The sequence below is a fragment of the Mus musculus genome, chromosome 9 (assembly GCF_000001635.26).
Source record: "Mus musculus strain C57BL/6J chromosome 9, GRCm38.p6 C57BL/6J".
Taxonomy (NCBI): domain Eukaryota; kingdom Metazoa; phylum Chordata; class Mammalia; order Rodentia; family Muridae; genus Mus; species Mus musculus.
Genome location: NC_000075.6, coordinates 72,541,026 through 72,568,231, shown reverse-complemented (window position 1 = coordinate 72,568,231; position 27,206 = coordinate 72,541,026). Strand labels below are relative to the sequence as shown.

The following is a 27,206-nucleotide window of genomic DNA, read 5'->3' as shown; positions in this document are numbered from 1 at the left end:
ACTCAGCTATTAAAAATGATGAATTCATGAAATTCTTAGGCAAATGGATAGAACTAGAAAATATCATCCTGAGTGAGGTAACCCAATCACAAAAGAACACACATGGTATGCACTCACTGATAAGTGGATATTACCCCAAAAGCTCCAAATAGCCAAGATACAATTCACAGACCACATGAAGCTCAATAAGAAGGAAGACCAAAGTGTGGGTGCTTCGGTCCTCCTTAGAAGGAGAACAAAATACTCACAGGAGCAAATATTGAGATAAAGTGTAGAGCAGAGACTGAAGGAAAGGTCATCCAGAGAATGTCCCACCTGAGGATTTATCCCATATATAGTCACCAAAGCCAGACACTATTATAGATGCCAAGAAGTGCATGCTGAAAGGAGTCTTATATGGCTGTCTTCTGAGAGGCCCTGCCAGAACCTTACAAATGAAGAACACCCTCATAGAAGCAGGGGGGAGGGAGGATGGGAAACGGGTCTTCTGGGGGGGTAGGGGGAACTGGGAAAGGGGATAACATTTGAAATGTACATAAAGAAAATATCCAATAAAAAAAATCTAAAAAAAAATTCATTAAATGTTTGATAAAATAAATTTTAAATTAAAGATGTCATGTGAAACTTCCTTACACATATACATCATAAATACACACAATAAATTAAAAACCAAAAGTGACATATAAGATCACACATTTTTATTTGCTGTTACATCTGATAATGCCTCAATTGTACAATGGGATTTTCATCAAGAGCATTTTGTGTCCTAATCTCATGACTTTTGGAACTTCCTTTTCCTTAAACCCATTATATGTTTCACTGAGTGAGCTGGAGGAAGGGTCTGGCTAGATCCAAAGACTGACTCTTTGCTGAGCTTCAATGCCCTCTAGTGCTGATCCTGCAGAGCTAACCTAGAGGTCTAAACACAGGGCAAACGTTACATCCCAGAGAGGGAGAGGGAGGGGGGAGGGGGAGGGGATTCCTCAAGGTAAAAAGTCCTCAGAACAAAAGAGAATCATCTATCTACAGAACTATACTATCGATCCATATCATACCTACATTAAAAAAAATGGCTATGGAATATAAGACAAATTTAAATTTTTACATCAAATAACCACTTTACTTTCCTATGCTCCAGCAAACCAGAAAAAAAAAACTTCATGAAATCAAGTGTGAATGAGGATAAAACCCCACCTGACTCTAAAGCTACCCACTCTTGAGACTGGGCAAGCTTAAGAACACCGTGAGCCTTATAGTGAAAGCACAAAAACTAACCATAGTAAATAAGTAATATATACATTTTCTAGGGGGGAAAAATAAAAAAAAAAACAAAAAACAAATGCGGACTGAAATGCCTACCAGAGAGTCAATTTAGTCAACAAGCACACAAAGAAACAAATAGGTATTTCTTCTGAGGAAGATTCTTTCCTAAGGCTCACAGAAGGCATGTAAGTCAAAGACATACTACAGAAGATGTTCTATAATCTTTCAAAATCCAGACTCCAGAGCAAATGATTTTTAAAGATGATCAAAGGATAGAGAACATACAACAAAGCTATAAACAGAATGATACTGAAGTTTCAAAGCAAGTCAGTTTCAGTAGCATACAGTAGGGGTATACCTTCATATTGTGCCCATTTTAATAGGTATGAAAACCAATTTTTAATCTGCTTTTCCCTTGAGAACTATCAAGCTTGAGTAACTTTTAATAGTATCGTTGACCTTATTCCTTATGATGATTTATTCTGCCCAAATTTCTACCTGCCTATTTCCCTCTTAAAAATTACAGAATGCCTACCCGTTTCAAATGCTAATCTCAAAGTTGTTTTTCAGTTCTCTTCTCTGGGTTTGTGATCTACCCTATTTCTTATTATCAACATAAGTTTGATCACCAAACATCAAAATTAAATATAAATGCCCAGATATTTTCAGTAAAGAATACTACCAAATGTTTATCTACATATTACATTCAGAAAATAGAAGATGATAGGAAACTTTGAATCTAGTATTAACATAGTACTTCTGACAGTGACAGAAATATGTATCAACAGAACAGAACAGAAAACAAGGAAATAAACCAACTCAAGTATGTTCAAGTGTTTCTCTGATAAAGGTGCAAATGCAGTTATATGGAGGAAAGGGAGCTCTGTAACATCGGTTCTAATTATGTTGGAATTCATATAACAAAGTTTACTGTCTTAGCCATTTTTATGAACACAAATAAAGCTAAGCATGGTGGCACAGGCCTTTGTAAGTTTAAGGCCAACCTGTTCTACACAGTGAGTTCCACACAAGCCAATTTCTGTAGAAAATGGAACCCTGTGTAAGCTGACAGGGAAAGTGAAATAGTGAATACAGGAAGAATATAGAAATACTCAACATACAAATGGAGCACAGACTCTAACAGTCCCACTATTAGAATACATACCCACAGCAATTGACACAAGGACTCAGATGTGGATGCAGAACATATTATTCATAAAAGAAACTGTAAAAGCAACTTAATGTCTATCAATGGATACATGGTTATGAAATATGACATATCCACAGAGTATTACTCAGCACGTGCTACAAACACACAAGCCTAATAGTTTGAAACACCATCAACCAAAGGCCAAAAAGTGTAATTCCACTTTGTACTTATAAATAAAATCAAAGTGCAATCAAAGTCAGAGGAAGAAAGAACTGTGGATGCCAGGGATTAAAAGGTAGTGGGACCAGAGTGTTTTTATTTTGTTTGAGACAGGGTCTTACTCTGTAGCCGTGGCTGGTGTGGAACTCACTGTGTAGAACAGGTTGGTCTTGAACTTACATAGGCCTGTGCCGCCATGCTTAGCTTTATTTGTGTTCTTAAAAATGGCTAAGACAGTAAACTTTGTTATATGTATTCCAACATAATTAGAACAAATTTCAAAATGAACTTCAATCTTTATCTTATTTATCCTTTACTTTACAACTTAATTCAAAATAGATCACAGACAAACTGAAAACAAAAATATAAAACCATAAATGGGGAAAAATAAGAAAATTGGATCTAGAACAAGTCAGTTCTTAGATTTGAGATCAAATTACTATCTGTAAAAGGAAAAGCAGAAAAAGGACTCTGTTTCTGGTTTCTGGTTCAGTGCAGAAAATCTAAAAAGTCACTACTTAGTCCTCCAACAAGGAAAACACTGAAAAGGAGACAGATTTACTCTTAGATCTATTAGGGTGAAGTCACAGGACTGACCCAATCCCCTTGAGTTTGAGGGATTGACAATCACCAACACAAATCTCTGTGAGGTCCAGGAAGTTCAAAGTGCAGGAGAAATATCTAAAGTACTAAGGCAAAAACTCCTTTAACCTATAACACTAAAATAGAAAAAAACAAAAAACAACAAAACAAAACAAGAAAAACACCCCAAAACAAAAAAACCCCACCACCCTTTAAAACTGAAGGTGTAATATCTTCTCTTTTTAAGAAAAACCCAAGGAAGTCTGTGGATAGTAGTTCTATAGAAAAGTTAAAGAGATGGCTCAGCAGTTAAGAGTGTTTGCTACTACTCCAAAGCACCTGAGTTCCACTCCTACTACTCACTCTGGGCAACTCACAAATGCCTCTAACTCCAGATTCAGGGGATGTGACCTCTTTTTTGGACCTCTGTGGGCACATACAATGGACACACATATATAATATATATTTGATTTAAAAATATCAAAATGAATGTTAAAGGAAATGAATAGAGAAGACTAACAAGTTATAATACAAGTATACAGAAAGGAAGAGCATTAAGGACAGAAAATATGGGGGGGAGGGTATGGGGGGCTTTTGGGATAGCATTTGAAATGTAAATGAAGAAAATACCTAATTAAAAAAAATAAAAATCTAATAATAAAGGAAATTAAAATTAATTAATTAAAAATAAATAAAAGGAAAGGCACGTTAAGAAAGAAAATATAATAGTTACATTACTTACTTTTAATAGATTCAACATGCTTGTATATTCAAAATAATAACAACAATGTATTCAGTTATGCTTATGGACACATTCCCTCCTCCTGCTTCTATATGAATAAGGTGGGTAATAAAAGAAGGGACTATAAGCAAGAATTCATATAACTTTGCTATTTAAGGCTAAACTTACCAGTATCTGTGTAGCAGTAGTTATTTTAAAAAGTAGGGTTAGATTAGTTATGTATATGAACTGAAGATTTGGGAACAAATAGTAAGAAAATATCCAAAGGGAAGTATAAATCATTAGCTAACAAAGGAGATAAAATGGAATCACAGGAAATGCTTAATGAAGATCCAAAAGGATAGAAATAGAATTGACAGATATTGAACAAAGTAAGAGAAATATGCTTAATATCCACTTGATCAATAATCACTAAAAAATCTTGTGGTACAAATAGTCTAATTTTTAAAAATATTATCAGAACATAGCAAATACAATATCCCAACACTGCTAGAAAGAAAAGAAACTTCCTCTTATCTCTATTTTTTCCCCTGAGGTCTCTGTAATTGATTAAAGACTTAAAATGTTAAATGAAAGAATTAAGAAATAATTTCTAAGTTTTGTATTTTAGTATTATTTCTAATTGTTAATTGTCTGTATTTATGAATTATACTTAAGCACAGTTATGTACGACTAGGATGAAACCGTGAGTAATGAGGTTTAGGATTCAGGTGTCTAGTGCATGTCTCACAATACATTTTCCAGGAATAAGAAGAGACTATAGCAATGTGGGATGAGAAGATTTAAAGGCAGGCAAGCTATCAGAAATAGAGTAGCACTGCATGCAATAAAGATAAGATATATTTTGCAAGAAGACATTTTACCCCATAAGGTGCATGTGGTGATTTGAATATGCTTGGCGCAGGGAGTGGCATTATTAGGAGGAATGGTCTTGTTGGAGGAAGTGTGTCATTGTGGGTGTGGGCTTTAAGACTTTCCTCCTAGCTGCCTGGAAGTCAACTCCTCCTAGCAGCCTTCAGATGAAGATGTAGAACTCTCAGCTCCTCCTGCATCATACTTGCCTGGACACTGCCATGCTCCTACCTTGATGATAATGTGCTAAGCCCCAATAAAATGTTGTCCTTATAAGAGCTGCCTTGGTCATGGTTCACAAGAGTAAAACCCTAAGACAGTACACGAGTCAAATGATAAACTTGGCAGAACCAGCTGGTACAAAACCAGTTTAGGACACACTTGACCCTAATGCTGTCAATCACCTATAACGGATCTCTGCAGAGTACTTAGTCCAACAACTGTCAAGGCACACATAGAGCATTCACCAAGACACACATTCTGGGCTATGAGAGAATGCCTTAACAAAATTTCTTTCATAGTACAATAGCATAAACTAGGAATAAAAATATAAGCTTAGAAAATCCCAAATATGTAGATATAAACCAAAAATTTATAAGATTGGAGACAAAACTTTCTTTTAAAAAATGTTTTATGTATATGAGTGTTGTAACTGCATATATGTATATGCACCATGTACATGTCACAGAGGCATCAGATTCCCTGAGAATTAAGTTACAGATAGTTGTTAGCTCCCATATGGGCGATGAAAATCGAACCCAGGTCATTTGTAAAGAGCAACAAATGTTCTTAAACACTGACCCAATTCTCTAACTACAAGAGAAATCTTAAAATACTTTGAGTTGAATAAAAACAATCCATCAACCATGTGGGAAGCCAAACAAGCAGTGCTTAATAAAAAATTATTTCAGAGTGAATGGACTAGAACCCAAGTGTTTAACTTATAAAAGGAGTTAAATAAAGTGCTATGGTATGAGGCTCATTCATGTCTTTAATCACTTGACCCTGGCTAGTAGTGCCGTCCTGGGAGACAGGGGGTGTGGTTGGCAGAGAAAGGCTACTGGTGGAGCCCTTGAGGTTTCCCATCTCATTTTGTTTCTAGTCTGTTGCAAGGCTATAGTAACATGAGACTTATACTTCTACTAAGGTGGACATAATCACTCTTGCCACCATACTTCCCCTACCATGATAAACTAAGATTCGTTGAAACGACAAACCAAAAAAAAATCCTTCCTTAAGGTGCTCCAAAAGTTAGGTATCAGAAGGCTCAGAGTAAAACTTAGATTAGAGCATACATAAATGCTGGGTGGGCATGATGGTCTACCTGTAATTTCAGCCAAGCAATGGGAGCCTGGGCATCCCTAAAGCAAGATGGCTAGTTATGTCATGATTAGTCACATAGACAAAGTCTGATTTTATTTAGACCTTGTTTTAATAAATATGGTAGAAGAGTAACTGAAAATGACACTGAGCATCAACCTCAGGCCTTAATCTGTGTTTGCATACACTTACAGGAGCACACACACATAGGGGCCTGCACTCATGTGAATATGTATACATACCTATACTCATGAGATGAGTCATCTTACCACAGCACTGAAAAAAGTAACACTTTTTTAAAAAATAAAACAACCTACAAATTACTAGTATTAGAAATGAGAAACTGGACATCATGACCTTTAAAAGGTCAACAAGGAAAAAATCTCTGTACAACTTTATGCCATCAAATTTGATAATACACATAAAATTCCTTGGTTAATAAAATCTGTCAAAATTAGGAAACAAAGTCTGAACAGGCCTGGATCCACCAAAGAAACGGAGTAAGTAATTAGCAGCCTTTCACAGAAGAAAGCAACCGGTCTAGTTGAGTTCACTAGTAAACGGTACCAAGAATGTTCAGCGATCTTCAACAAAAGAACCAAAGCAATATAATGAAGAAGTTTTTTAAAGGCTACGCAGATTCTGGACAGCCACATGCAGAAAGAGGTAAGGAGACATAAGCATTACACCCTGAATTATCAAAATGCAAAAGTAAATTGAAAAATATTTTATAGATGGTAGTGAATGAGAACATCTTTATGAGTCAGCATGTTCATATTGTGCTTATACTGAGTGTGGTATGACTTTTCAGATATAAAATCAAAATCCATAAAAAGAAAAACTGATGATTTGGATTTATTAAAATTACAAATGTCTGTTCTATGAAAGACATTGTCAAGAGAATGAAAAGAGAAAAGATAAACTAGGTGACAGAATCTGCAGAAGATGCACCTGACAAAAAAACTGTTAAAATGCACTAAGATCCTGTCTTCATCTTTCTCCCTCAAAACAATAGGCGCACAACTCAACATTAAAAATACAAGAACCTAATGTCAGGTGTGGTGGTATGCACCTTTAATCCTAGCACTTCGGGAGGCAGAGGCAGGTGGATGATCTCTGTTAGTTCGAGGCCAGCCTGGTCTACAGAGTGAGTTCTAGGACTGCCAGGGCTGTACAGAGTAACTGTCTCAGGAGAAAAAAAAAAAAGAAAGAAGAAGAAGAAACAGGAAGAGGAAGAAGAGGAGGAGGAAGAGGAAGAGGAAGAAGAGCATGAGGAGGAAGAGAAGAGGAGGATGAAGAAGAGGAGGAGGAAGAAGAGGGGAGGAGGGGGAAGAAAAACAAGAATTATGTATAAATCTCAGCAAAGAAAATATACAGATGGTAAACAGCAGGTGCATAGACGGCCCTTGTATACACATCATTAGAGAAATGCACATGAAAATACTACGCATCTATTAGAATGTCCAAAAATCCAGAAGCTTGGCAACATCAACTGTTATAATGACATAGAGTAAGCTTTTTCTGCTAGTGAGAACAGAAGCTGAGAGATCCTCTTCAGAGAAAAATTTCTTACAAAATGAAGCATATTTTTAACATATGTTTCAGCAATTGTGCTCCCTGGCATTCATCCAAAAGAGGTGAAAACATGTGTTTACACAAAACCCTACACACATGTTTGTAGCAGATTGATTCATAATAGCCCAAAATTAAAAGCAATAAAAATGTCATTCTGCTGGTGAATAGATAAATAAACCATGGGAAAATAATCCATCAATGGAGAATCATTCACTATTAAAAAGAAATGACCTATATAACCCACAAAAAGACATGGAGGAACATCACTAGATGAAAATTAATAAGTGAAGTAAGCTAACGTGAAAAGAGCATATATTGTATGATTATAACCACCAACAATCTGGAAAGGTAGCCTTATGAAAACAGTAAAAAGATCAGTGGTTGCCAAAGTTTGGGGAGGAAATAGAGATATACAGTCAGGGCACAGAGAAGTTTAGGGCAGTGTGACTACTACTCTTCATGATGTAATCATGTGTGCATATCCTCATGTATGGTATACAGCATTAAGAGTGAAGCCCATGTGATAATATATTGTGGGTATGTGTTGAAGTAGCTTCAAAAATTTTAATAAATCTATCACTGGTATAGGATGTTGATGACAGAGGCAGCAATAGATGCTGGACAACAGTGAGAATGCAGGCAATCTCTGTGCTCTGTGTAGCATTACTACAAACCTAAAACTGCTCTAAAAATATGATCTAAAAATCAGTTTAGAAAAGACAAGTTTCAGGTTGAGAAAAATATCCCATATAATATTTAGATTATATTTAGACTAAGACTTAGAATATATAAATATATAAGCATGCATATATGTGTGTGTGTGTGTGTATATATATATATATATACATATATATCTCCAATTAACAAGTGAACAAGCCAGTAAGAATACATGCAAAAAATATAGAAATGTATATACATATGGTAAACAGGAGAAAAAGATTATTAAGCCATTAGATAAATGTACAATGAGTCCATAAGACATAGCAATACACACACACCTGTGAGAACAACAAAATTAAAGAATGTCAGCACCAAATACTGGCAAGGAACAAACAAACAAACAAACAGGAATCATTCAGAAACTGTTGGTGGAAATGTTTTGTAATCCTTTCAAAAAACAAAACTGAACAGGAATCTTCATTCTTGGGCAGTTATCCAAGAGATATGCAGATCGTATTTATAGAAAAACCTATACAGAAATGCCTACAGAAGCTAGCTTCTAAGAGCACAAACTAAAATCAACAAGGTAGTCTTCAATATGGGAACTGCCATACAAACTGTGGTGCAGTTAGGTCATGCTATAGTATTTGGCAATAAAGAGGAATGATTAAATGAGCAACATAGGTAAGTAATCAAAGAATTTTGTCAAATGAAAAAAAGCTAATCTCAAAAGTTTACTATAAAATCTGTTCTATGTTCTTGAAATGGCAGAACTTTAAAAAGGAGAACAGAGCAATGATCACTGAGAGTTAAGGAGGTTAAAGGTGAGGACGAAGTGGGTGTGCCTGTAAGAGGCACCATCAGGAACTTGTGGATACTGAAGACTGTCCTTGGTTGTGACTATCTGACTAAAGTGGTGTAAGATGTGACCACTGGGCCAGGCCAGGCAAAGTGCAGATGGATCATTTCTCCATTTCTTAAAAGTGCATGTGAGTCACTCAATGGTTGTTCAAAATAGAAAATTTAACTAAAAATTAAGTGTTAGCAAATGCAATTCTGTTCTGAAATGTGCACTTGTCTTTCCTCCAGGAATGTGCATCCTATGAACATTTTCTCCCATTGATTTGGAGTTTTTTTTTAAGTTTATTAACTAAAAATTGACTATGGATCAAGGGTAAAAAGGAGCTTTTTACTTTGCTTTTAACAACCCATTCTTCCCTGCCCTGTAACAAATGTCTATGCAAGCACAGGCCATCTAGGTTATCGAACTGTATATAAATACCAAACCCTACAGCTGCTGTAGCCCTTCAATCTTGTATGTGGCACAGCTATTTCCTGAGCTCCTCCTTCTGTAAGTACATGCTAGTTAACACTCATCCACAAGAAACTTAAATCACACTGGCTTTCTGAAAAACGCAGTTTAGCTTTAACTTGTAAGGAATCAATCTGGGTGTGGTTGTACGTACTACCATCCCATTACTTGGGTGGTTAAGCAAGGAGGGTCAGGATTTCCAGATCAGGCTAGGCTACAAAGGAATACTCTGTCCCAAACCACAATTATAAAGAAAAACAATTACATTGGGGCTAACATGAATGCTCAGTAGATAGAGGTACTCATCACCTGACAACCTGAATTTGATTGCCAGGACTCATATGGTAGAAGAGAAAACAAGTCATGATTTTTTGTGTGGACCTTTTTACATAGATTAACCCATGGCAAGTTTTTTCTTCTATTTACTGCTATTTATTCCTTTTTCTTGCATTTCAATATGGTAAAAACTTCTGAATATTTCTAATTTTTAAAAGTGTGTTAAATGTTTTTCTTTAATAGTATATTTTATGGTTTCTTGATACTTTTTATTAAGGAAAATCTATTGTCTTGCTAATTAGAGAAGAGCTTTAACATGAATACATATCAAACAACACTGGTTTTCCTCTGCAGAAGACCTCATAAAGCTAGACACTGAGGGTTTTATGCTGTTCAAAGTTTGGATTTCCTTCAAAATGTATTTATGTTTGGGGTAAAGTTAATTTATTAGTAGTTCAACTTGACATCTTTTAATATTAGCTTCACATTTTGTTAGAATCAGTCTAGACTAACTAACTATATTTGTACAGTCTTTTTTTTTTTTTTTTTAAAAAAGATTTATTTATCTATTTATTATATGTAAGTACACTGTAGCTGTCTTCAGACACACCAGAAGAGGGCATCAGATCTCATTACGGGTGGTTGTGAGCCACCATGTGGTTGCTGGGATTTGAACTTCGGACCTTCAGAAGAGCAGTCTGGTGCTCTTACCCACTGAGCCATCTCACCAGCCCCCTGTACAGTCTTAACTAATGTCAACAATGCTCAGCAAGATTACTACATCTAGCTTGTTGAAATGTTATTGCTCAGCAAAATGTGGCCTCTTTAACTATAGGTCACAACAGTTGCTTTTTAGAATAAGGCCTGTGCATCTGACATTCAGTACTCAGGCAGAGTGAGGGACACCTTTAAAATGGTTTCTAAAACTTCTCAAACTGCCCCCTTCCTCCAGTATTTAAACATGTAAAGTAGAGCTGCTTTAGCAGCTGTGCTCTTTAATGCTGGTTTACTCCATCTTAGACCTCTATGCAAGGATGGTCTGCTTTCTGCTTAGCTGAATGACAGTATGGAGAGTCAATGAAAGTATACCTGGAAGACCTCTATTCTTTATGCTTTATTATTTAATAATAAATGTAACTAATATGTAATTTATTTTTTATTCAGCTTCACAACTGATTCTAGAGAGGGTAGGTGCAATACCCATTACTCTATTAAGGTAGGGCCTAAAAGTGATTATGTATTAAAATTAACTTTATGTATTTTAAAAAGTCTTTTATATATGTCATTAAGAAAACTGAGAGATAAAAAATGTTAAAGAAGTTTAAACCAAGAACATTTTCTGTAATGAGTATCTGCTAACTTTGGTGTATTTTCTTCTACTTATACATAAATGTTTGAATATGTACATGTACATTAAGATCATTTCAATATTAGGACAGAATCAATTCTATATTTTTCTTTTCCCATTTCCCATGATTAATATATTCAAGTTATTATATATTATTTAACAATAGGATCTTTTATTACTGTATAATAAAACACTGACAGTAATTTAAAAATAAGCATTCTCTCTTTGTTGGACATTGATGCTCTACCAATATAAATTAATGCTTTGTTCTCAGGAACCACACAGCTCACTCCATAATTTAGGTCTTAATATTTAACTCTGGCTTTGATGATGTCTCCCTGACCCAGTCATCTGCTTACAACAGTAGTCCATTCCTGTCAGACGCAATCCCTACACTACAGCTTTACTTTCCCTCAGCACTGACCACCATACTTGACTATGCACTGTTATTTATTGTTTAAATTGATTAAATCGACTCTGTGCTAATACTGAAATGATCTAAATATACATGCATATGTCCAAATATTTGAGTATAAACAGAAGAAAATACACTAAAGTTAGCAAATACTCATGACAGGAAATGTTCTTTGTTGATTAGGTGGTTGGCTGGTTTGCTTGTTTGTTTATTTTTCATGTCTCCTTCCACCAAGACACGAGGTTTGGGCTGGAGAGAGATCTCAGTGGTTAAGAGTAAACACATACTGTTCTTTCTGAGAACCTGAGTTTTATTCCCAGCACTCAGGGGGCTTATATCTGATGTAACCCCAGCCTCAGGGGGATCTCACATCCCTAACCGCTGTGAACACTTGCATTTATATGCACATACCACCCCCTATACAATACACACAAGTAAAATAATCAAAATAAATATTATTTTTTTACAAGTCACAAGGTTTATGAAAGCAAGTACCTTTGAAATTTTTGTTTACTAGTTTAATCTCCGTGTGAAGAGCACCTCCAATAGCATATTTAGTGCTTGTTGAATAACTTTAAGAATATTTAGGAAGAACATACTATATAACATAATTCTGACTAAACATATGAATAAAAGTGCACCCTGTCTCAAAAAAACTCAAAAAAGTGCATACAAATTCATGTCATTCAAATGTGCTATGATAAAAAAAATTCTTTAGTATTTTTAATTTCTTAAATTAGTTTTTCAATATGAAAAAATAAATTTCTTTTACAAAAGATGATATATTAATATTATCTATTAAACAAGAAATGTGTAAAAGTAAAAATGAACTAAAACATCCTTTAGTAACTGGGACAAATTATTATCAAGCCATAAATATTTGCTAACATAACACAGTAGAGACACAGAGATAAATGGCATAGTCATCTATTGGAGCTCAATACCCACCAGGAAATACACATACATCTACAAATATCATATATGAAAAGTGTGACAATGCTATAGGACAAGTGTGAGGTCAAACAGGCTGAAGAATACTGGAAAGCATGTGGTCAAACTGGGTGGCCTCTGGTTATGGTCCTGAGCTGTCATTCAACACAGCGGGTAAAGGAAGGTACTCAGGTCCAGTCAAGGAAAATAAATGGAAGAACAGAAGAGTTTTAGGAAAACAGATACACCAAGTTATTTAGTAACTACCCAGCAAGGGTTCCTTCAGAAGTAAGATAGCCATGTTAGTTAGTGTGTGGTGTAGCTGAACTTCATGTACTGTGGATCACGTAGTGAAAGGGATGCTGAGGGCCTTCACATGAAGACGCGTGGAAAGTGAAACATGCTACTTGTGGTGGGAAACTGTGGAAAGTCAAGAAACAAATTTCTCAATATGTGGTTCTGTAAGCAATTTAAAAATAAACATTTTAAAAGTCAATAATTATAGAAAGAGTCAAAATACATTAAAAAACAGAATATTTTGAAAAATCACTGACATCAATTCTCCAAAAATTATCAACACACACACTGTGCATGGGTGTTTAGTTTTGGATGTGAAATTGTGTACCTAGATTACCAATCTTTCCTGTTTTTTTAATTAGAGTTAGGTTTAAGTGAAAAATATGAGCTATTTGGTTTTTCATTTTAAGTAGAAAAATCTAGCTTTTGTTTGAGGTATCTTCTACCACTTTTAACAGAGAATCTTTAAATTCCATCCTTTTCATTGTATTATGCTCTAGATTTTTGTTACTCTACTATGACTTTTATTTTGTTTTCTTTTCTTTTCTTTTTTTGGTTTTTTGAGACAGGGTTTCTCTATATAGCTCTGGCTGTCCTGGAACTCACTCTGTAGACCAGGCTGGCCTCAGAAATCCACCTGCTTCTGGCTCCCAAGTGCTGGGATTAAAGGTGTATACCACCACTGCCCAGCTCTGACTTTTGTTTTCATTTAAGTATTTATGCATCTGGAATTCTACTGATAACTATTGCTATGTCAAGGCTCTGAATTTATTAGCTTCCTTCTGCAAATAATCAAACAATTTCAGTAATGCTATTTTATAAATCACCCTCTTGCTGATTTATGATGTCTCTTCTAACATTTATTTGTATTATAATGTAAACAGCTTCATTATTATTAAGTGAAAGAAAAAGGAATACGAATACCAGTATAAAACAAGACTTGTATCATTAAGTATTTCTGAATTTAATAGTTTCACATTTGGAACTTAAGTAATAAACATCTACAATCTAAAGTGAATGAAACAGATAGGTGTAAACTATAATATTTGTTTTATAATCTGTCACAATCACTGTAGAGTCCATTTGTCTTTTTAAGTTCCTGCAAAGATTAAGCACATGCAACCCAACTTAAGGACTCAAGAAACAGCCTTGTTGACATCCCTGGACAATCTTCTCTAAGACTGGGTTATATTTCCCTCGGGTTTCAGGTCTTTACCTTCCTCTAGCTGTTCAAGCAGCCTCTACACTGTCCTTACTGAGCTGCCACATGTTTCACCTTACTTAAAAAATAACTCTGAACTATTCAGTACTATAATTTAGAATATCTACGAATGTTTAGAATAAGACATAAGACATATTTCTATCCAAAAAGATTAAAAATGTACAGAATTCACATTTTACATCCCACAGTAGAGTCAAGAATCCACAAATAAGTCAGGCACAGTGGTGTATGCCTTTAATTCCAGCACTCAAGCTCTGTGAGTTCAAGGCCAACCTGGTCTATAGATTGAGTTGGCTACACAGTGAGGCCTCATCCTCAAAAGAATGAATGAATGATCCTCAAATATCCTTTCAGCTCAGTTCCTCTGTGTCTTCAGCAGGTTTAGCATTTAGTAGCTTATATATGGGGACCACAGCAAAAAAGCAATCCACCTAGCACAACCCCTTTCTCCAAAAACCTGCCTGTTGACTTACACCTTCTTCACATCATCAATGATTTTATTGACTTTTTTAAAATATCAGACTCATTACATCTTTCTCAAATAATTCAATTAAGCTTTGAAACAACCTAGTTTCTAAAACAGAACAAAACTTAAAAACCCAGCCATCTACTTATCAGAGTTTAAACATAAGACAAGAAGACATGACTCTTGGAGTTCATCCTCTGACCTCTCTGTACTCCTGCCATTTGGCCTCCTTTCTTATAATCTCTGCACTTAAAGGGATGCTCCCATCCCTGTGGGTTCCATGTGTGGAATACATATGAATGTGTTCAACCAACCACTGATGTTAAAAAACAATGTTCCTATAGTGAACACACTGGCTTTTTTTTTTTTTTTTTTTTTTTTTTGGTCATTACTTCCTAGTACAGGTTAGTAAGTGTTCACATAGCATTCACACTGGATTAGAAATCAGACACAACCAATGAAAGATGACTTAAGCATATGGGAAGACATGTGTAGGTTAAATGCAAATACTGTCCCATTTAAGAGAACTGAGCAATTGCTAGAGCCTTGGAATCAACTTTACCAATACAAGGAACACTGGTTTAACATTCCTAGAAATGCTCCCTCACATATCACCATAGTCTCTTTACCTCTCTAAAAAAAACCCAGAAGTAATATTCCTTATATACAGATGGTATGTTAATGTATGTTCTTGGAATTTTACAGGGGCTAAAAAATAGCAGATGACAACTTGCCAAGTTTTAAGTGTTTTATATGAGATAGCTCACTTAATTAGTACTATAACCTACAAGGTACACAAAATGAAAACAGCTTCAAAAGGTTAGGTTAGTTGGGTAGGAAAATCTAGAAATTAATTCTAGAACACATTATAAAGCTTGCTGTCTCTGTAACTCTGAGTTTTCACTTTAAAACTTTTTAAAATAAAAGTCTATTTGTAAGTTGTGGATCTTAGCAAAAATTTAGAAAAATGTAATCATCTCACTGGTTCAAAATATGCTGAAGAAAAATCTGACAGTTGTCATACAGTATCCATGAATATGAACATATAAAGGCACAATTATTCGGAAATGAAGTTTCCCACAGAAAAACCACATGAGTGTGTGATTAGTGACTGAAATTCAAGTATTTTGACATTTTGCTTTTTTCCTTTTATAGAAAGAACACTTTGTAGCCTATCTGAAGTAATGGAAGACTGATCCATGAGGATAAATAAGACTGTAAGGAAAATGAACAGAGCCAAGTGAGCTTCCTGAGTCTAGAAATCTACATACTATAAACCCATATTGAGGTGTTAGGATGGGCTGCAGAGATGGCTCAGCGGTTAAGATCACTGACTGCTCTTCTGAAGGTCCTGAGTTCAAATCCCAGCAACCACATGGTGCTGGGATTTGACCATCCATAGAGAGATCTGACGCCCTCGTCTGGAATGCCTGAAGACAGCTACAGTGTACTTACACATAATAAACAAAAATGTTTAAAAAAAAAAGTTGTTAGATAAAAATACTACTTTATACAAATATACTACCTTTGATACTCTAGAATTACAAATGGATAACCTTTCTAATCCTAATTGTTATGCTACTCAGGCAACATAGTATGTTTTTTTGTTTGTTTGTTTTTTTTTGACTTTTCAGGGTTTTTAATAGTCATATGTAGAGGTCTGACTCATTTTAGCTCCTTCACTGTCAAACCTGGGGGTAGGGACTGCTTTAGCTTCTCTGCCTTCTCCTTGTCTATGATATAACCAGAGTGTAAACATATCTGCTACAGTGAACTTTGAAATTCTCATTATCCTTGTTCTTGATCTTGACAGATTTGGCAACCTTCCACGGGGCTATGAGCAGAAAATCCTTGATTTCCTCAATTTTCTGAGGCATGGCGACTGGTGCTCTGCTCTGGTGTCAGCACTTGCCCAAAAATACTCCCACAATACACCTTTCAACTACTTAAAACATCAAAATGTTGGGGCTGGGGATTGCTCAGTTGTTAAGACTGCTCTTCCAGTGGTCCTGAGTTCAATTCAGAGCAACTGGTTACATGCTAGTTCACAACCATCTGTAATGGGACCTGAAACCTTCTTTTGATGTGTCTGAAGACAGCTAAAGTGTACTCACATAAATAAAATAAATAAACCTTTAAAAGAAATCAGAGTGTGGGCCACTGAGATGGTTCAGTAGGTAAAGTTCTTGTTGTCAAGGTAAATTCTGTCCCTGCAACCCTATGACAGAAGGAAAAAAAAATTCCTGAAAGTTGTCTTCTGGATCCAACATTTATGCCACTGCATGGGCATATATGTACTTGAGTATGAATGAATGCACACACAAACAAAATGATAACATAATTTTTTTTAAATCAATGTGTCCTAAAACCAGAAGAAGGTAATGTTTCCACAACTTTGTAACCACACTGAAAATCATTTTATTGTTTGCTCAAAAGTAAATTTAATGGTATATAAGCCATATCAATACAGTTACTGTGTAAAAAAAAAAAAAAAACCCAAGTCACCACAGTTTTCGACAATCACTTGAAAAAATAAGATGAAATTAAGTGGTTCAAATATAAAACTAGGTTTAAAAAAATACAGCAAACTTTCCTTGAACTGTCTTCATAATTTTATCACCTTTACATTTGCTTGCAACTTGTGTAACAAAGGTTTTCACAGATTCTGTGACAACACATACATGAAGTATGTTACAATTAGCTTATTACTAAGTAATAAAATAGCATGCTCTGTAAATGATATTCTTGTAGACAACGTATGGGAGGGTCTTATTTTTAAAGCTAATCTAACAATATGTCTTTTTAAAAATTCTATTTTATGTGTATGGATGTATTGCCTGCATACATGTCTGTGTGCCATATGTATATCCAGTATCCACAGTGGTCAGAAAAGGACTTCATATTCCCTGGTACTGCAGTTACAGATAGTTGTGACCTACCATGTTAGGGCTTGGAGCCAAACCTGGGTCCTCTTTAAGCGAAGCCAGTGCTCTTAACCAGTGAGGCTTCTCTTCAAGCTCAACAACCTGTTCTTTAATTGCTGTATTTAAAATACTAACAAGGCTATCAGCAGATTTGGACTAGTCAATGCAACTTCTCTAGTTCTTTACTTTGTTGTATTTGATTTCTTTTTTTTTTTTTTTTTGTCTTTTACTCTATCTTAACTATTTTGTGATGTTGGGTCAAAATCAGATCTTTCTAAACTACTCAACCACTGAGCTACATCTCTCTAGTACAGTTTTTTACTTTCTTCTTTGAGCATGCTCCTAAATATAAAAGAGCATATGGAAGCCAGAGGACAACCTTAAGTGGTGGTGGTCTTCAGGAAGTGGCAATCCTCCCCAAATATGTCTGAGTGTTTGCCTCCATGTATGCCTGTGCAGCACATTTGTGCCCACAAAGGCCAGAAGAGGGTGTTGGAGACCCTGGAACTAGAGCTACACTGTGTGCTGCCTAATGGGTCCTGAGAATCAAACCAAAGTCCCACAGAAGAGTAACAGTACTCTCAATCCCCAATTCATTGCTCTAGCCTATCTCTGTCTTTTTAAGACAGGAGTTTCAATGACCTGGGCTTTGCCAAGTAGGTGAGATCTGAAAGTTTTTACCTCAATGATGAAAATATATGCTTCTACCACTGTCCCTGGCTCTCCCCACCCTCTGTGAGTTCTGGGGACTGACTGAACACAGTCCTCAGGTGTGTATGGCAAACACCTTTATCAGCTGAGTTATCTACCTAACCCAACTTGGTTTTCTATACCCTTCTGGTATACCGTATTAGTAGACTCCATCAGTGTAACAAAGTTCCTAGGGTAATCAGCTTAATAAGAGAAAAGGTTTATTATGAGAAAGAGAAGGAAAGAAGGAGGGAGGAGAGGAAGAGGGAGAGAGGGGGAGGGGGAGAGGGAGGGAGAGACTCACACTATCTTGAGGTTCCACTATTTGTATCAGAGGTAAGTCTTCAATGATCTAGTACCTAATGGCTCCAGACAAAGCCCATAACATGAATCTTTAAAGAACATTTTTGATTCAAATTATAGTGGGTATCAACTACATTTCCTTCTATTTAATCTCCTTTAGTCAAATGGCCCTACAGTTTGCAGTATAATTAAACTAATTGAAGTCTATGTTCAGTAACATTATACTCCCTCACAGGGTATCATTCCTAAGACCTCTGAACAATCTACTGAAGTCCTGTTGTTATTTACCTTATTTATTCATGAACTAAATAATGGTTTATCCAAGAACTATTTATAAATGTATTGTATTGTTGCTGTTATTTTAGATAAACTCTTATGAATTCATCAACTTAAGAAAAAAAAAGATTCTATCCCTTCTTATATTTCTTCTTGTTCTTCCTTTATATAGACTTGGGTTTTTTACATATTTCACTATTCTCTTTGCTGTACTATTTCACATTCCTTACAAACCAAGCATTTCAGGGACAAATTCTCTTAATATTTATTTCATTTTTACTTTATTTCATATGAATGTGGGAACACATGCCACGATACAGCACGTGCACATCAGAGGATTATCTTCCAGGAGTCAGTTCTCTCCTACTGTGTGTCCCAGAGATTGAAGTCAGAGGTCCCCTGAGGTCTTCTTGGTGGCTTATGCCTATATCTCCTGAGCCATCTCTCTGGCCTTCTCCATCATTTTCAAGGGCAATTGGTAAGCACAGAATTCTACTTTGGTGTTTTTGACACTAAATATTTCACTTCACTCTTTTTTGCCTGAACGGTTTTTAAAGGGAAGCCTGATACAGTTTTTATTTAGGGGTTTTTCTCCTTTGAATTTTTTCAAGGTTCTCTGCCTATAAGTATCTGTAGTTAGAATAAAATATGCCAAGATTTATTCTGCTGGGTTTTTTCTGGGCTTCTAGAATCTGTGTTTTGTTATCTAGTTGTTAACTTTGGAAAAATTTCAAGATTCATGTCAACTTTCTCTTTACTTGGTATTCTAATACATGTTATAACTTTTATAACTATAACTTCTTTGTATTCTTTACATGTCAGTTTTGGAGATGTCTTGGGATATTTTCATATTCCATGGTTCTTGCCTCAGTCATGTCCACTCTACCAATAAGCCATTGCTAATGATAGTATTTAGTAATTTTTTAACATACTGGGGGTTGAACCCAAGGCTTGAGGCATGCTAGGCACTTAAGTGCACTACTACTGAACTAGGTATATCACTAGCTCTAAGGGTTATTTATTTCTACCTTTTCCTTTGGGTTTTCTATGCCTATGCTTATGCACCTGTTCTTGCTCCTTTAGAGCATGTACAATATTACTCACAGTTAAATAACCATTCTAATCACACAAATTGATTTGAAATAATCTCTATGCTTAGTTTGCCTCTTCAGACATTGCTTATTTTGTTTTGGCCTTTTAGCATGTCTTGTATCTTTGCATTATCTGGCAGGAATTTGTTACTTCATAGTGTGATAGGCTAATGTTATGTTGTTATCATCCTTGTTTTTTGTCTCCTCTGTTAATTTTAGGCTTTCTTTGAGATTCCTTTAAACGGGTGTAAGCTGGCAGTCTCTTCAGATAGGATCCTCTGTGATTATACAAAAGCTCTCCTGATAGGATGGAAGTGTAGAGGGAGGGAACATTCTACACTCCAATGATTTGTTCTTAGTCTTTCAGAGTCTGAGCTGATCATTTCTCATCTCGTGTCAAAGACTAGGCAGGTCTGAAGTTGGGTATTTTCCTTCTTCTAGGTCATTTAGGTTTTGGTAAATATGCAGTTGATTATACTGTGGTAAAACAGTTTCCTCTGAGGGCAGTCCTTGTTAAAGAGAACAGATAAGTGTGAACATATTGGGACTTTTCTCTCATCTCCATTTACTTCCAGCTAAAGCACCTGGAAGTATAACTAATGACTGTGTAGCTTCCAGCCTCCCTTTTAAGAGTATGTGTCTGCCATTTAATTGCTGATTTGATGAGAACATTCATGGTACAAATGAAGATAAAATAGATTAGATTCAAATACTATAAAAATTAAAATGAAGAAATTATTAAGTTCACCTTAGGTACTTAGGAATGACTGAGAATACAGCTATGCTGGACTTGAATTAATATCTTTTCATAGATGAAACTTCTAATTTATTCACACACTTACTTTTGAGACACTGAATCACCTGGAGGACTAATTAAAACAAAGACTGCTACTTACCCACCAAGTTTTCATTCAAGTAAATCTAGGGTGGGGCTTCAAAATTTGTCAGCAAGTTCTCAAGCAATGTAATATAATCATAATTTGAGAAATTCTGTCTTAACAAACCAAGCAGAATAGAAGAAATTACAGCTGAAAAGGTTTTTTGTTTTTTAAAATAAAATTTAAATTTGTTTTATTTTATATATACAAATGGTTGGCCGCCATGTATGCATGTGCACAATATGAACATCCGGTGCCTGTGGAAGAATAAGGCCCCAGGTCTGCTAGAACTGGAATCAGGAATGGCTGTGAGCCACTGTGTAGGTGCTGGAAATGCAATCTGGCTCCTTTGTAAGAAACACAAATTCTCTTAACTGCTGACCCATTTCTCCAATCCCTGAAAAGTCTTTTAAAACAAGAGTTATCAGACAAACAAAAAAACAGAAAAGTTCTATGTCAGACAAGGTCTTAGAGCATAGGTGGCCAATTTTGTGAATCAAACACTTTAGTAACAGCATTTTTTTTTCTTATTTTAATCATTCATTCCTCACTTAGCAGATAAATCTACCTCCATCCTCATCTGCAACCACTCAGGTTTTCCTATGCCATCTTCAGACTTTGGCCAATATGAAATGTCCTCCACAGGTTCATGTGTTTGAACACTTGACCCTCAGGTGGTATTGTCTAGGGAGGTGGCAGAACTTACAGGAGGAAAAAGAAAGCTTCTTGGGACAGCAAGTGACAGGTATACTCTGGTCCAAGCTCTGCCTAACTTCTCTGTTTCCTGACTTGTACCACTTAACAAAGCTGCCTCTGCAAACCCCTCCCACTGGAACCCAGCTGTTTCAGCCACCATGCCTTTCTTCCCCCACCATGAATGATGGACTATCCCCTCCCAAACCAAGAGCCAAAAGAAATTTGTTCCTTCCATAGGTTGTTCTGCTAGGTATTTTGTCACAAGAGATGAGAAAAACAATCAGTACAGCATGATTTAGCAAGCTGCTTTAGTTTTGTGTCTTGTAGTCTAAGTAGACCAAATTTATGCTAGGACCAAATCCTCCAATTCAGTGTTACTATAACTCTAAAATACCAATTTTATCTCTTGGAAGTAGGCTGGGACACAGAACAATCATCCCAGAACTACATTCTGTTGTATTCTTGTATGGAATGTTACCGACACTTGGTTTAGTCATTTGTTTAGTAATTTAACAAGATTTGTATTTTCTTTTGAGACCACAAAATCAAAGAGATCCACCTGCCTCTGCCTCCCAAGTGCTGAGATTAAAGGTGTGTGCCACCATGCTTAGCTTTAACAAAATTTTTGTGTTTCTGTGTGTACACATGCCATGACTATGAGGTACCCATGGAAAACAAAAGAAGTCATATCTCTTGGAACTGTAGCTACAAGCAATTGTGAGCCACTCACTCAATGTAGGTGCTGGAAACCACCTTAGGTCCTCTATAAGAACAACAGATGTTCACTGCTAAGCCACTTCTTCAGTCCCATTTACTCTGTAACTATAAGGAGGGGTTCAACTGCTCTCATTTAGGGCATATATTATTTTATAATCCAGATACAGTACAATAGTACTCATAGTACTAAAATCCTTAATAAATAGTTACTTCAATTTCACTAATGAAATGTAAAAGAACCAGATGCTATAAATCCCTTGCCATGTAAAATGCACTGTCATATTAATAACCTGTTTGGTGAGGAAAAAACAACATTAAATACATCGAATATACAGACATTAATACATGGGGAAATCTAAGTGTCCATGAGAATACAGCATACAAAAGCTAATCACTAGTATCTACCACTAGGTGAAAAAAAAAAGTTGGCTGGGCATGGTGGCACACACCTTTAATCCTAACACTCAGGAGGCAGATCTTTCAGCTCAGGCCAGCCTGAGTTCCAAAACAGCAAAGCTTACATAGAGAAACCAGCTTGAAGAAACAAGATAAAAATTAAAAGGTACAGAAGATGCTGTCATCAGATTCAAATTGCTACAGCATAGGAAGCAAGAAAAAAAATTAAGATTAAGTATTTAATCATTCAGAACTTATTATACAATATGAGGTCAAAAAAAAGGCTAATGTGGACTAGAGTAAAAAAAAAAAAGTTTCTAGTACAAATGATATCATGTGTTAAGATGTAGGATCTGGAGACAGGTGGAAATTCTAGGACATCCATAATGAAAAACCATGGACAAAATCAAGACCACAACATACAAGGCTAAAAATACTGGGGAACATCAAAATCGGGTTGAACCAACTGTATGGGTGTTACATTGCTTGTAGGTCTTGTAAAACAAATGGAAATCTTTACACAGTATGGTGAAAAAGAAATTACTATAGAATTTTAGGAAGGAACCTACGAAAACTAACATTTGTAAAGCCTTATTTAGATAGCAGTGTATAGTATAGTTTAGTGAGGGACAACTATGAAGAACGATGTATTACTTTTTCACCACTGACAAAATGATAGAGTAACTTCAGTGAGGAAAGGTTTATTTTGGCTTATGGTTTCAGAAGCTTTAGTCTAGGATGGTAGGGAAGAAATGGCAGAATGAATAGAGCTGAAGCAAAGAAGTAACAAAGTTAGGCCCACTGCATAACAACCCACTCTTAAGGTTCCATAATATCCCCAAACAATGCCCCCTCTAGTACTTAAACTTGGGAATCTAGTATTTAAACTTGTAAGACTATCTTACTTCCTAATTCTAATATTCTGCTTCTGTTTCCTCCATTTACCCAGTTTTACAGCTATTTCATAATGAAAAATACACCTAGCCTAACTTCAAGAATCCTTATAATCTTAAGCCAGTTCAAAAGTCCATAGCCTCTTTTGTGACACAAGGAAGACATTTAGGTATGAGTTCAAATCACAATCTACATATTTCAAATATCCAATGTCACAGAAATATACACGCAACAAAAGGAAGAATGAGGACTAACAAGGAAAGACTGGACCAGAACAAGATGGAAAACTGTTGGGCAAACATCAAAACTTACAGCTAACTGTCTGATATCAGGGCACATGGGGGCTCCTATAGCCCTGCTTTTTGTAGCACATGTGGCCAGTCTCTTGGGTTGACTACCCAGTATCTGCAGTTTCTTCAGCAGATATCCCATATTCCTGGTATTTATAACATTTTAGTTTCTGCTGCAAATAAGGCTTCATCTTCAAAGCTTCAAACACAGCTTACTAAGGAACAAAGAACAACTACCCAATGCCTGGCCTCACAGGACTCCCTTTGGGATCTTTGTACAAGCCTACTTTATTCCACCTCTATGAAACACTACCACATGGAAAAGTCTAAGTTCTGTTGTCAGCTTCAGATCTGGCCAGGCCTCCATTTACCACAGCTCAGTAACTTCTGATGCCTGAGTGGTTGTATTGGGATAAACACTTCCCTTTGGCATTTTAAAAAATCCCCAACAATAGACTCTTGAAGCTGTATCTTCTTAGGCACCATTTATTTATTTAGATTAAATGTTTAGGTGTGGGCATATGCACAGGTGCAGATATCTACAAAATTGAGAAGAGGAAGTTAGATCTCCTGGAGCTTGAGGTACAGGCCACTGTGAACCTCCTGTTGATGGGAGGAACTGAACTCCAGCTAGGCCACTGCTCTGCAAGAGGAGTATGTTAACTGCTGAGTCATCTCTTAACCCCTTCAGTCCTTCCTCCCCATACTCTAAAGTTTTTCAAATACATTTTTAGTTTTGCTTACATCTCTGAGCTTTGGTTTGATGGGACCTCACCATCAAGCTACCTTTCTGTTTAGACAATACAAAGTGCTCAGTTTCTCTAATGGTATTAATCTCTTTAAAAGTTAACAGTCACTGCATCTGTACGGCTCATCTCTAAATATGATTTTTCCTTTCCTTGAAAAACTGTACATTTTCATATCCTGTTGCTTCATTTTCTACTTTTATTCACTATAAATCTGTGTAAATGCAATGAGCAAAACCCATGTTACAGCCTGATACTAATACTGTCTTGGAATTTCTTCCATAAAATACTGAATTAATTACTTCTGAATTCAGCCTGATACAATTTTTCAGGACATAGACAGAGTGCAGTTAAGATTCATTTTGACAAAAAAATTTAAAAAATGGGGAATAGAGAGATGGCTCAGCAGTTAAGAGCCATCCAACTGCTCTTCCAGCGGTCCTGAGTTCAATTCCCAGCAACCACATAGTGGCTCATGACCGTCTGTAAAGGGATTTGATGCCCTCTTCTGGTGTGTCTGAAGACAGCTACAGTGTACTTTACTTACTACATACATTAAATAAATAAAATCTTTAAAGACAGCTTATAGTTCTCTACAGTTTCTCTAGCCCACAACTCTAAAACTGTTCCACATTTCTCCTGCAAACCAATTCTGAAGACCTATAAACTAAATGGTCAGGTTCATGACAGTAACAACTAAGTATCAATTTCTGTATTACATTTCTCATGACTATCACAAAACAATGCAGGGAGGAAAGGCTGTTTTGGTTTAGGATTTAGAAGTTTGCATTACATCATGGTATAGTTCATGGTAGTAGGAGTAGTTAGCTAGGACTACTCATATCCCGGCATTAGATAGGAAGCAGAGACTAAGGACTAAGGGAAGGGCAGCCTACAACCTGCAGTGACCAACCTCTGGGAGTCAAGCCCTATTTCCTAAAAGTTCCACAACCTCCAAACAGAACCACCAGCTGTGTGTGAACTTGACATCTACACAGGAGTCCAAGAGAGATATTTTGGGCTCAAATAATTACAAATAATATCTATTACTATTCTTAATAATACAGTTATAGGAGGTTGAAGCACTAAACTATGGTTTTGGCAGTGGAAATAGAAAAAAAAGGAAGAAATTTAAGTTACACTACAAATTAGTCAGTTAGTTAAATGGTAAATATTGGACACAGGCATGGCCAAGAAAAATAATTAAAAACCAATTTGCTAGACTAATTGAAAAAAAAGATATAGTGGTATACACTATCAAAAGAAGTAGATAAACAGAAAACAAGGGCAAATTGAGGCCATAAGATACCAAGGCACAGAGGAAAGACTGCTGTTAAGCTTTTAGGGCTGGAGAGATGGCACTTATTGCTCTTGTAGAAAACCTAGATTCCATTCCAAGCACCTATTTGGTGGCTTGCAACTATCTATAATTCTAGTCCCTGGGGCTCTTACACCCTCTTTTCACCTTCATGGGCACCAGGCGTGTATGCACATGGTTTCATTCATACATGCAGGCAAAGCATTCATACAGATAAAATAAATACATCTAGAAACAAAAATAAAATGTTGTTTAAAGCAACAACTTGTACTTTGCCTAGTGCTCATCCATACCCATCCTTTTCTTCTCTGTTATTATGTTATACTTTTCTGCTACCTATGTAAATAAAAACTTAGGTAAGAGGGTTACAAATGGTTGGCATTACCATTATATGTAGGAACTATATTGATTAATAAGTTTCCCAAATATATTTTCTCCCATACTATCTTCCTCTACTGACCTACATTATTGGTAAGGTTCACTGTCATCACCAGCTCTAAATCTAATTCACGACAGAGAGAATAAAGAAGTCACAGTAAGAATCTAATAAGTAGTTTGTTTAAATCTATAGTCTATCTCTGGATTTTTTTTTTTTTTTTAAGAAAAACTAAGGCCATTACCCTGAGCTTGGCAAATAAAAATACTTAATATCCTTGACTCCCTATTCATCTACTACTCACTGTATCATTACTTTATTAAACAAAATCTTACTTTTATATATAAAATCCAAGTGGGTGAAGTTCTAAAGGTTGGAATTCTCCCCTATTAAATTTTAATTTTCCTATGCTTTGCAAGTGGAAACATTACAATAAATGTATACTGAGTTTCCCTTTCGTGTATTGAAGATTAACCCTTGTCTTTCTTACTTCTTGGAAACTTTTATATGTAGAATGTGACAGAAAAATGCTTACAAATAGCTTTTGCTTTAGAAAAAAATGGGATGATATATTTAATAACCTGTGATATTTTCTATCATAGATTCCCATGTATGCATACCTTACACAGTACTGATGACTACACTAAGGTTAGGGAAAAGACCCATTTGCATTAACTGAATCATTTTGTTGATAGACCTTTTCCAGGTTCCTAGAAACATAAACTTTACTTCAGGTAAGATGTCAGAAAAGTCTTAGGTAATTACAATGCTACATTTCATATACCTATTGCAAAAATATAAGTTATTGGCTTCTCTATATACAAATAACAAACTTCTGTTATATATTACTTAAGATTTCTGAGGTGATAGCTTTGCTTCATATATATTTAGTCTTTAAAATCCTTTAGACTTCACATATTAGAAAACAAGAATTTTCATTTAGTTAAAAAATTTTTAATCACTAAAATAGACATCTCAGTTA

The 27,206-nt window shown here is 35.8% G+C and overlaps 1 protein-coding gene and 1 pseudogene across 3 annotated transcripts in view; both read right to left on the bottom strand.

The window, feature by feature from the left end:
• Rfx7 (regulatory factor X, 7) overlaps positions 1-27,206 on the bottom strand; it is a 90,781-nt gene that overhangs the window by 54,718 nt on the left and 8,857 nt on the right. The window lies entirely within an intron of this gene.
• Gm19427 lies at positions 16,049-16,692 on the bottom strand (annotated as a pseudogene).